The sequence below is a fragment of the Corvus hawaiiensis genome, chromosome 2 (genome assembly GCF_020740725.1).
Source record: "Corvus hawaiiensis isolate bCorHaw1 chromosome 2, bCorHaw1.pri.cur, whole genome shotgun sequence".
Lineage (NCBI taxonomy): Eukaryota > Metazoa > Chordata > Aves > Passeriformes > Corvidae > Corvus > Corvus hawaiiensis.
In genome coordinates, this window is record NC_063214.1 from 60475637 (window position 1) to 60488028 (window position 12392).

General features: G+C 44.7%; 1 long non-coding RNA gene across 2 annotated transcripts in view; it reads right to left on the reverse strand.

The window, feature by feature from the left end:
* Positions 1-12392, reverse strand: part of LOC125322023 — a 62116-nt gene that overhangs the window by 4773 nt on the left and 44951 nt on the right. The gene's annotated exons all lie outside the window — the stretch shown is intronic.

Below are 12392 nucleotides of genomic sequence, written 5' to 3' on the forward strand. Positions count from 1 at the left end.
TTTTGTTCATGGGCGGCACTTCTGAGAACTTCTGACCTATTTGAAAATCTCAGTGATGCCCAGTCACAGCATAGTGCTTAATGCCTTACAAATAACAACATGGGATGAACTTAATCTGCCTTAACGTTGGCCACTTGAAAGCTGAGCATCCAGTTAAGAAAAGTACTGTGGAAAAAGGAGTCTGTTGGACTCTTCCTGTTAATAAAGTGAGAAAAAAAGAGGCAGTAGGAATACCTGCAGTAGATGCCTATTTCTAACCAGTGAAGCCAGACAAGGGAGCCCTGGTGATTAGCTGAGACTGGCAACCTAACTAACTTCATTAAATTAAATTAATCCCAGCCTCAGAGACAGGAGTACTTGTGCCAAAACACTCCTTCACATGCAGGGCTTGTAAAAGCACGCTTCTTCAGGACTTTAGACAAGTTTATACCAAATTTCAAAAGTCTATTATCAAATAAAATTCTCTTGAGAGTTTTGAAGTCCAAGAAGAGCAGATTCATACTGGTGTGGGCAAAACCCTCTAGGCATGTGAAATAGATTAGCTGGGAAAGAGCTTTTAAAAATGTAAGATTTTTAGGTTAACACAGCCTCTCAATTTTCCCCAGAACTTGTGGTCTTAAATCCTCCAGAAGCATTTGAAAACTCCCTGGCCAAATTAGAAAGATTAAATTTATGAAACTGGAAAAGTGAAATTTGGATTTTGAAGAAAGTTTAAGTCACAGGACTTGCAGAATCTATGCCAGGATTCAGAAGTATTTTAAAATGCATCTAGATGAAAATTTCCAAATAATTACACAAATAATGCCGATATATCTTTGAAAATCCACCCCCCAATATCTGCCCTTTCTCATTCCCTTTAATACAAAGCAGCAAAAAACCAAGTAATTTCAGATTGTCTGCTGACGTCTGTGATTAAAACATCCCATTCTCATAAAGCAAGTATTTATGTTTGAGTGAAGGTTCTGCGTAGCTTACTGTCTAAAATGTATGTTTTAGATCATCCTGGTTATGTGTATGGATGGATTTATCAGAGATTTCTCAATTAAATCACTACTTTCCCCTTCCCTTCCCCATCCCCTTCTCTTCCCCATGAAAAAGTTTTGGCATTCATATTAAGTGTGTTTGCAAACCAGAAATTCATGTGCAGTGTGAATTTCTGGAGAATGTAATGGTGGGCAATTTTATCACCATTTCAAAAGCCTGAGTGCTCTGTTTTTTGGGGACGAGCCTGGAAAGGCCAATTATTTGCAGGGACAGAAAAACCTTGCAGGCATGGAAAAGGAAGCCCCACTCCATTGTGCAGAACTCCTGTAAATGCATTAAGGCTCCAAAAATCAGCGATGGGGAAAGGCCCTTCCTCTGGGAGCACCACAGGCGGCAAGAGGGAATGCTCCCAGCCATTGCAAAATGTGGGTACCCGTTAGTAATACCCTCCAGTCACCCCTGTTGCAGGCTGTTGCATTGGGAACGCTGCAGCGGGATTAAACAACACTCTGGAATGGATTAACCAAGGCATGGCTGCAGCCCTGTGCAGGTCCCTTGGCTGGGTTGGTGTTCCTGCCCTTTGTGCACCACGGCTCTACAGCAGCTCTTGCCAGCCTGGCTTTGCTCCCTGGGCACAGCATTTTGGCACCAATAAAGATCTGTGGAGCTGGGTGGTTTTGTCGAAGTCCTGTGTCCCTATCTAGCTTGGGATGTGTGGCAGGAAGCCCAGCATCCTGCAGGGTCCTGTCTGAGCAGCCTGGCTGCAGCAAGTGAGCTGCCCAGCACTGACTCATTAGTCTAATCAGCTTGAGTGTCCTATGCATTCCTGTCAAAGCTCCTTCAAAACCCAGAGTTAAAGGACAGATGAGCCCTGTAATGAAAGGGGAAGTATCATGTTTTACTACCAGATTTGAGGAAAGTCCTATTCATAGCTCTTCTGAGACTATAATGGCTTCTGAAACATATCTTGTCTTGAAAGCTGAACCAAGGATGCAAGTCAGAATGACGCAACTTCTGTGGAATCTGCATTTGCAAAGGCAGAAGGCAGAAATGTGTATAATCACAAAAAGAAAAAAAAAGTTGTTCAAATACCAAGGCAAGAATGCAGAAGTAGGATTTGGTTTCACCCCTTAATTTTTATTTTTTAAAGTGACTATGTGTTGGGTTTTGTTTCTTTGTTTGGTTTTTTATTTTCAGTAGGGTAGGCCTTTTAAGGATAAGAAGAAATTCTGGATGATCAAAAGAAGCAATTCTCAGATCAGAGTGGTGCCACCAGTAGCTCTGGTCAGGTTGGTCTGCTCTCATATGCATTTCAGTCAAGTGGAATGGTAATAACTAATGAAGAAAGGACTCTGAGGCTCCTACTGAGTCAGCTGAGGCAAAACTCCACTTTTCCATAAGGAAATTTTACCTGAGTAAGAGCTCAACATAGACTGTAAAATCTGGTCATGAAATCCACAGCTAAGCTGGTAAGAAACCAAAATCCTTCAGACAGACAATTAAAATAGGATTTCCAACCTCCATAGTTATTCACATCCTACTAATGAGCTCTGGCATCTGTGGCAGAATTGTTAAAGGGGTATTGATCTTCTGCAAAATTTGGTGGGTAATAGTGATTTGCAGACACAGAGAGAATATTGAATCCTCCTCCCTTGTTATTTCCCAGTGGGCTGATCAGTCAGGGAGTACTGGAAATGCAGATGGCATTTCCATTTCTCCTTTTCATCCATCAAGTGGTTATTTGATGGTCCATCCAATCAGTATGACTGGTTTTTTTTCCTCTCCCTTTTCACAAAAAATGTTATTGAATGTTGGTATTTGACACAGCCATATATTATGAAGCAAAGGTTTAATGAAGAGAGCTAGATATAAACAGGCTCTTGATCCTGAGTAGAATGAAAGCAATTTCTTTTTTGGTAGTCTTAAAAATAGCCAGGGCTGTTAAACATATTTGTATTTCAATACATATTTTTCCTGCTCTTTTAAATGCCACTGCCTCCTTTACTGAGAGTGTTACAACCTGCATCTGCAGGCAGGACTGGGTGGCAGTTTTCCAAGAAGAACAGTCAGGAGCACACCTGTACCACATTTCCCCGTGGGAGTTAGATATGGCCTTACCAGCTGATGGCACATTCAGCCAGAGCAAGGTGCAAACCCCAGGGTACCATTTCAGATCCAGCATTTCTACCCGACCCATCAGGGTCAGACCCTCCCAGAAGACTCCCATGGGATGATCTCACACACATCTTAGAAGAAAAAGAAGTTGTGTTGTCTTGAGGGAAAACCACTGCTGTCTTTTCGTGAGGGCTGCTTGTGACATTACAATCTGGAACAGGGAACTGGATTCAGTGAGCTTGTGTTGTATGCCTGACCTCTTCCCCTTCTTTGGAAAAGCTACCCAAATTTGGCCACACAATAAATGTCTATTAAAAAAATCCATCCCTACATGATTCATGGAGACTTCTGACTCCAGAGCAGGGTTTGAGCAGTAAAGATGAAGCACGAGACCATGTGCTAGAGAAGAAAAGAAGATATTGAATAGCTGCTCATTAATCAAGTGCTGGAAAGAGAGTGAGAGGGGTACAGAGGTAAAAAGTAGCAGGCAATTCTTACAATTAAAGGCTGTTTCAGGATGCAAATGTAGAGAGGGTGGTGGGGGAGTGAAGTGATATTACACAAGCAACCTTGATTTACACATGCCTCACTTCTGGAGTGCTCAACTTGGTAATTCTGCTGCTGCTCTATGGGCACAAGAGTGTTTTTTTTTCTGTTGTATAGAGCATTTTGCTGCCTTTCAGCTCCCTGTACTTTTCTGGCTTTAAAAGATGTGGAATATTTGTGACTGCCTTGTGCTGCGATGATGTGATTGCAGAGCTCTTTTCAGCTCAGTGGAAGAAATGAAAGCTTGGGCTCACTGCGAGCAGTTGCTAAGAAAGCAAGCAAGCCTATTTTAAGCTGTTCCACAGAAGCGCAGACTGCCTTGATTGGTTATTGATTCCAGTTTCATTTTGGAGAAAGCACATTTTTAGCCACAAACATGTGCAGCCACATGTTGAGCTGCAAGTATGAAAACTGTAAGGCTCTGCTGTGGGCTGCACTGAGCCCAAGCATCCAAAAAGCTGAGGACCCACATTTCCCACTCTAGCAAATGGCACCAGTCTCTTGAGAAAAGTTTTCTTGGCTCCTTCAGCTATACTGAGCTTTGGATTCAATTCAGTTAGGAGTCGGTTGTGACTTGGATCTTGCAGGCTGTCCCTAGACTGTCAGATGAAACAAAGCCTCGGACTGTTTTGAGCATTGGAGCGTGACTGTCTATTCTGCAAAGTTCTTGGGCTGGTCCAGGGAGTGGTGGAGTCTGCATGAATTACTGCCCTCCCCAGCAGTGCCAAGACTGGGGAGTGCAAGCCTTTAAGAAGGTGCTACAGAAGGCCCTTCTGTGCAGGATGGCTTTGGTCTCAGACAACGTGCATGGGCATGTTCAGTGTTCTAGGAAGTGGTAGGTACACTCAGATGTATGTGTGTATATATAAACATGGGCAGCCATGCTTCCCAGAAACACACAGCCAGGTGATGCCTTACAAACCTGTGTGGATTTCGGTAGGTGTATGAAGGGAGCAAACTTGTACGTGCTACCTCGGGGCACATAGAAAGAAGAGATGTTGGGGCTGCTTTTACCCCAGCTAAGCCAAAATGGAAGTTTTGTGGCAATTCAGCATAAGCCAAGGGCAGGAAGAATTTGGGTACAGAACAGGAACAAGCCTGCGGACACTGGGCTTTTGATATACCCTTTCTTCAGAGCTGTGCCAGTTCAGTCATTAGTTGAGAATAAATAACAACAAAGTACCTCCCTGAATCAATGTTTGTAGGAACAGAGCCCAAGGTCAGGCACATTTAAAAAGGGCACTTTTTCCCCTGAAGAAAGCCAGAGTCTGTGAAAATGAACAAGGGAAAGACTTGGAAACTGTTAGCTATTTCCTGAAGGCTTTTCTCATTCCTTCTCGTGCAAGTTAACGTGTGCTTTGCCTGGATGGAAGTGGGTATTTCTTTTTTTTCCAAAGTACTGGAGTTATCTTATTTTCCTTTTGTAGGAAGGTTCCAGACCCTGCAAACTTCCCCGTTTCATGGCCTGAAAGAACTGAAATGTGGTCACTTGTGTGGGCTGCAGAAGTCATCTGCAGAGGATGTTTGAGACAGACACCCCACAACAATGAGAGAAGAGAAAGGAGTCCTCTTAGTGCCTGTTGGCACTGGACTGCTACTGAAACAGTTGTTTCTGAAATTCCTGTGCTGACCTGTGGATCTATAATTCTGATAATCCATTTGTCATCAGCAGGACTCTGGCCAAAGTCTGCAGTGACAGTTGTCTGGCCTAAAGATCCAGGTATTCCTTTTAAAGTTGGCAGGAAAAGGGGCAAGTTATTGCTAGAAATTTTTCCTATCTAGGACTGAGATATGGTCTAAATGCACATCTTGATTCATATTTCACCATTGTAAAACCAGCCCCATCTCTCATTACTGTTTCCTTAATATTTGAGCAGTTGATCAATCTTCCTCTGTGGTTCAATGAATATTTAATCATGTATATAAAATCAAACAATTTCAAAATGAGAGATTTGGAGCCATTCTCCCCAGCCACAGCACACAGCTGTGTAATGACCAGTGGAGACTTCAGAGCTGTGTCAAGCCTCTGCTCTGACTCAACTCAAAAGTTTGAGCCTGGACTTCTCCACACTTGTTGTAGGGTCCCAAGCAAAGGGAGATCTTTTCTTGGTCTAGCCTTGTGGTTTCAGTCCAACCAGCTGCATTTTGATGACTGTTTCTAGGTCAGGATTTAAACCTGGCCTCCCAGGTGACAGGCTAGTTTGGAGCCCTGGGCTCAGTGCTGTTCCCCAGGATAGCAGATTTGGCTTGGAGAGAGTTAGTTGAAATGACCAAAGCAGAGCTGGGAACTGAGGAGTATTGCTGGGTTTGCAGACATCTGCTCTTTCCTAGTCCTTGGAAGGGCAAGGAGTATATCTGGCGTGCTCAGCTCCCCTCCAGCCTCTTATGGGGGTAGTCTGGTTTCTGGGCTGAGGATTGAGAATTCTCTAGGCAGCAGTGGGATGAGGAAGAGCAGGGGATTGCAATGCTAACATGGACATGAGGGCTTGTTTCTTGGTGTCTGGCCTTGGTATCATGTTAGTTAATACTAGACTCAAACACATCGGTGTTCTGGGGTCCTCTTTTCCTTGAAGAAGCAAGAGGATAGATTTTATATCAGAAATATGATGCCATTTAGTAATGAGATGGAACAGCTTGCTTGCACCATGCTGATCACCATAAATAAAGAAATTCAGACCACTGTTTTTGTTTTGAATGTACCATAAATCTGACTCCTATAAGTGCTTCTTTTTTTGATACACTTTATGCAAGGCGCTCAAAATGAGGAAAACAGGATCAAATTTAACATCTCATGTTTCTCACTACTTCTCTAGCAGAAAATAAATTTCCAAAAGTAAGCTGAGACCACATCAAAATCATATCATACCATGTCCATTTCTGCTTAATGAGGCATCTTTGTATAGATCAGTTAGCACAAACACTTATTCGTTCATCCTTTCGCTAACCACTCAACCACAAAAATATAACAGACCTTTAAATGGTGCAGGAGGAGAGATGGGCAGGTTATCCAGGCTGGAGATAGGGGCAGTAATTCCACAGTGTAACAGGAAGGCTCTCAAACACCATATGAATTAATTGAGGCTGAACTGGAAGATATGGGTTTTGCTAAGGTTAATAACAGCTGACAGCTTGATCTATTCCTGCAGTTTACTGTACTAGCATCAGTCCCAGGCTCTGCTTGCCTCCTCTGTCTGTCTAAAAATGGTTATGAGAGAGTTGAGTGCCCATGGGTAAGAAGCAGGGGGCAATGCCAACAAGGCAGGTATCCTGGTGGGAGTCTGTTACAGACCACCTGACCAGGGTGAAGAGGCAGGGGAAATATTCTGTGAACAGGGGGGAGAAGTCTCACAATCTCTGGCCTTTGTTCTTGTGGAGGACTTCAACTTATCAGACATCTGCTGGAAATACAACACAGCAGACAGAAACAGTCCAGGAGGCTCCTGGAGTATGTGGAAAATAACTTGGTGACACAGCTGGTGAGGGAGCCAACAAGGAGAGGTGTCCCACTGCCCTGCTCTTTGTGAAAAGGGAAGGGCTGGTGGGTGATGTCATGGTCAGAGGCAGCCTTGGAAACAGTGACCATGAAATGACACAGGTTTTGGTTCTTGGGGAAGTAAGGAGGGGGGGTCAGCAGAACTGCAGCCCTGGACTTCTGGAGGGCTGACTTTGGCCTGTTTAGGACACTGGTTGAGAGAGTCCCTTGGGAGACAGTCCTGAAGGGTGAAGGGGTCCAGAATGGTTGGACATTCTTCAAAAAGGAAATCTTAAAAGTAGGGAGCAGGTTGTCCCTATATGCTGAAAGATGAGTTGGTGGGGAAGAAGAAGCCTCAATGAACAGAGAGCTTTGGCTGAAAGTCAGGAAAAAATGAGGCGTTTATGACCTTTGGAAGAACGGGCAGGCAACTCAGGAGGAGTACAAGGTTGTCGTGAGGATATTCAGGGAGAAAGTTAGAAGGGCTAAAGCCAAACTAGAACTTAATTTGGCTCTGACATAAAAGCAATAAAAAATATTTCTATCAATGCATCAGCAACACAAGGAGGACTAAGGAGAATCTCCATCCTCGTGGAGGATGGCTCATGTCTTGGACGTGTGCACTGTTTGCTGGGTAAAAACCAGTTGGATGACTGGACCCAGAGAGTGGTAAATGGAGATAAATCCCACTGGTGGCCAGTCACAAGTGGTGTCCCCACGGCTCAGTTTTGAGGCCAGTCCTGTTTAATACCTTTATCAACAATTTAGAAGAGGGGATTGAGTGCACCCTCAGTCAGTTTGTGGAGGACACCAAGTTGGGTGTGAATATTGATCTGCTGGAAGGCGGGAAGGCTCTGCAGAGGTATCTGGACAGGCTAGATAGATGGGCTGAGGCCAGTTGTGTGAGGTTCAACGAGGCCAAGTGCTCAGTCCTGCACTTGGGTCACAACAATCCCCTGTATCACTACAAACTCAGGGAGGAGTGGCTGGAAAGATGCCTGGCAGAAAAGGACCTGGGACTGCTGGTTGACAATGGCTGAACATGAGGCAGAGTGTGCTCAGGTGGCCAAAACCACCAATGGCATCCTGGCCTGTATCAGCAATAGTGTGGCCAGCAGGACCAGGGCAGTGACTGTCCCCTGTACTCGGCACTGGTGAGGCCACACCTCAAATCCTGTGTCCAGTTCTGGGTCCCTCGCTACAAGGAAGACATTGAGGTGCTGGGGCATGTCCAGAGAAGGGCGACAGAGCTGGGGAGGGTCTGGAGCACAAATCCTATGCGGAGCGGCTGAGGGAGCTGGGGTTGCTTAGCCTAGAGAAAAGGAGGCTCAGGGGAGACCTTATCACTCTCTATGACTATCTGAAGTTGTAGTGAATGGTGGTTTGGTCTCTTCTCTCCAGGCAATAGAAGAGCAAACAGCCTCAAATTGTGCCAGCATAGGTTTTGATTGGATATTAGGAAAAAATTATACACTGAAATGTTATCAAGCATTGGAACAAGCTGTGAAGGGAAGTGGTGGACTCACCATCCCTGGAGGTATTTAAAGGAGGTGTAGATGTGGCAGTTAGGGATGCAGTTTAGTGGTGGCCTTGGCAGTGCTGGGTTAATGGCTGGACTCGATGATCTTAAAGGTACTTTCCAACCTAAATGATTCTATGATTCTAAATATCCAGTGCTGGATTTAGCCTCTGCACAGAGTTGGGAAGTACCATCATTTTTATGTTGCTTCCCAGCCCTGGTCCCCACTGCTGGGTCTGCCCAGGCACAGGGCTGGGACATCTCCACCTGGCTCCCCATGGTCCCTCATCCCTGCTGTTGGAAGCACAGGGCTGATGCTGATGGTGGAGCTAATGGGGCGTGAGTGAATATTGACGTTGGTCATGTGGATATTATAGCCTGTGAGTATGTTTGCCAGCTGTTTCTATGACCTGGAGTTAGACTCTATCTACAGGGGTCTAGTAGGAGACTTTTCATGCTGTATTTATTCTTGGGGAAAAGACATTGAAACAACATGACCTGAAACAGACAAGCGAATCTGAAAACTGTGGAGTAAATTACCACCGGGAAAAGGCACTCTGGGCTGAGTGCCTGTCTGGTAATGATGCTTTCTTGCTCTTCTGTTTGTTCTAACCTAGTGTTTCTTTGCAGGTAGCATAAGGCCAGTGGCAAAAGCATCTCACAAGTGCCCATTGGCTCCAGATGTGGATTTCACAGTTGCTATCACTGGCAGTTATCACCTTGCAGCTTAATGAGGCACAAGCCAGAGCATCCTGAAGTCTCCGGTTATGTGTATGTTTGCAATGCATTTTGAAGGCCACATCTTGAACTCTGGGTGAGGGTTGAAGGTGCACACCAACCCTGCCAGGTGGAACCTGAAAAGTGATCCTTATGATTGCTGTCCCTATAGGAGCCACCAGACTGTCAGACTGGAGAGGGAAGGACAGGAAGGTACAGGCTGAGGGCAGCGCTTATATGGGCACCGTTCCTCTTCAGTGCCAGGGTTGGGCCTCTTTATCTAGGACAGCATATGTGCCAGGATAGCCATACAGGAGGAGTCAGACCTCCAAAGCTGAGGCAGAAATAAGGATTTTATTGTGAAATAGACCTAAGCATAGTCATGTGTGGCTGGTAATATGCAGAAGATGCTCTTGTTGGAAATCTCATCTATTTGGGTTGTAGTTTCTAAAACACAATTGCAGTTAAAAGGTTCAGCAGCGGTGTTGCAAAGGTGTGGAAAGCTTAGGTAATTATGTAGGCTTTGTCATGTCACTCATTGGCAATCCAATAAGTCTGAGGTTCTCCTTACCAGCCATGGAAAGCAAGGCTCATTTAGCTGAGTTTACCTTAGAATGTGATGGCTTTCTCTCTGGAAACATCTCTTTCCCCTTCTCAATTAGAAAAATATCCTGGAAACTACTTGCTCTGACCTGGACATGTTTCCTATAAATGTCTAAGTGGGACCAGATGGTTCCTGCCACCCATGTAGAAAGGAGACCTCCAATTTGAGCTAAAATAGGAGCAGTGGATGCTGGTCCTTGGCTTGTTCTGTTGATCCTGCCATGGAGCTGGTCTTGGCTTTCCAAATTGCAGCAGAAGTGCAACTGGCAACAACTCAGTGATTTTTCTTTATTACTTTACACCAGCTTGTGCTAAGCAGAAACTGCTGATGTTAAGAGATATTGTGGTTGCCTTGTACAGGTATTTTTTACTCTTGAAGACTGGTAGGCAGAAGTTTAATCTCTCTCCTATAATTATTTGCTTCCTCTGTTGTATACCAAATTGAGTTGGCTTGCTTCTCTTTGAGTCTGCACAATGTTAGGATACAGGGGCAGCAGTACAGAGTTCTGTGCTTTTGCTGTCCTGCCTCTTTTCCTACTAGTTTCAGCACTATTTCAGCTCCATGCTTGCCCCTGCATGCTCATTCTGATCTGGGACCCCTGCCAGCTGCTACAGCCATGTCCTAATGCCAGCTGGAATGTGTAGGTGCTGCAGTGAAAGGATGATGCTCATAGTATGGGACATTTATTTTTGACATTTTACAGACGATGAAAGCAACTTCTAAACAACTTCTCTGTGAGCTCTCAGCCTCTTCAGGAGCATGCTGTTAATGGGCTTACTCCCAAAGGCAAAGATCTATCCCGTCTCCCATTTTCTTGGATTTTGGGATCTCATGGATTTCTGTGAGATGTGTGGGCACTCGACACTTCAGATTAACAAGTTCTCTTTCTGCCATAGCAGATATTTGCCAGCACCCGCTGTGCCCACATGGGAAGAGCTGCTTCCAGAATTCACGCTCTTAAAAGTCTCAACCCTGTGCTGAGAGCTCCTGCAACTGGATCAGGCTTTGCATTTATTTATGGACTAAAAGTATAGTTGATTTTAGTCAGATCCTCTATGAGCAAGAAGAAAAACAAAGCTGAACATCTCCTCCCAATGTTACCAACTGGTCCTATTGTACAGTGGTTTTGTCAGCAAGTTATTTAAGATCTTAATCCCTTTCAGCTATTAGGGGGAGCTCCGAGGTAGAGTGAGACTGGAAAGAGGAGTGATTTTCACTTGGATTTTCATCTTTTCTCTAGTGCTGTAACCTGATGCAGAGGCAATGGCATTTCACAATGTGTACTCCATTCACAGCTACCTGCTTAAAATGAGGAAGGTGGAGGAGTAAGAAGAAAAGACTCCTTTAAATCTGTAGAGGAACTCTGGTGCCTGTAAGGGCTATTTAAAGAAGTAAACCCACTTTATCTTGTTAATCTATTTCTGCATTGTAATTTATGCTGCCATTCACACAGTGTCAGAAAGCTATTGTAAACCCTTGTATAAACCCACCCTGTAGACTTGAGGGGCTCGAGTCCATGGCTCTGCCAGCCCTAGCATATTGGTGATAGGATAATAGCAGGTTTCACTCTTAGAAGCTTTTTTGGAGGGGTTAATGCACAAGAGGAAGAATGGTAATGATTCCCAACAGACCACCTACTTTGCTGCTAGCAATAGGCAATCTCTAGTGTGTGCATCCTGGTAGCGGTGAGTTCTGAGAAGCAATGTGAAATACAAGCTAGGAGCTTTTGCAAATGATCTTTGCAAAGCACTTCATGAAATGCCACATCAGTGAGATATCTGAGAAGAAAGCCCAGGCTGGGAAATTGCTTCAGAGCAGCAGCTGGAGGAAAGTTACCATTTCTTTGGGCATTGCCACTCACGAGAAGGAAAGCCAGATGAAAGGTCATTCAGGAGGATAACGTGCTGGGAGCAACAGGGGAATAGACAGAATAATGACATAAAGGAAAGATGCTTGAGGACAGGCTTTGTCTCAGCTAACACTAAACATTTAGTCATCTAGGCTCTCTTTGTGGTCAGCAGAGCATGGCACTTTGAAGCCATGATTCAACTGAACTATTTTGGGCACTACCCTACCTAGGATGAGGTAAATTACACTTTATACATGCCTGTCTCTTCCTCTTGGTACTGAGAGAGGTTCAGGCACGTAGCCTAGATACAGACATCTGTATTTTAGACACATCAGGGGAGGCGAGACAAATCCTCCTTTGCACGTGGAGTGAGACAGAGAGAGGGCATGGATGGCCACACGGCATCCTGTGAATCTGGACAGCATCCAGTCACCCTCTGCCCTTGTCTTCAGGAGAGATGAGGAAGCAGAACGAGAGAGGATGGAAATGAAAAAAGGGAGAGAGAGGAAAGCGAATGGGGAACTCCATTTCAGCCATGTTGTTTCATCTCTCATTAAATGTCCTGCAAGGAATATGAGAGATGTAG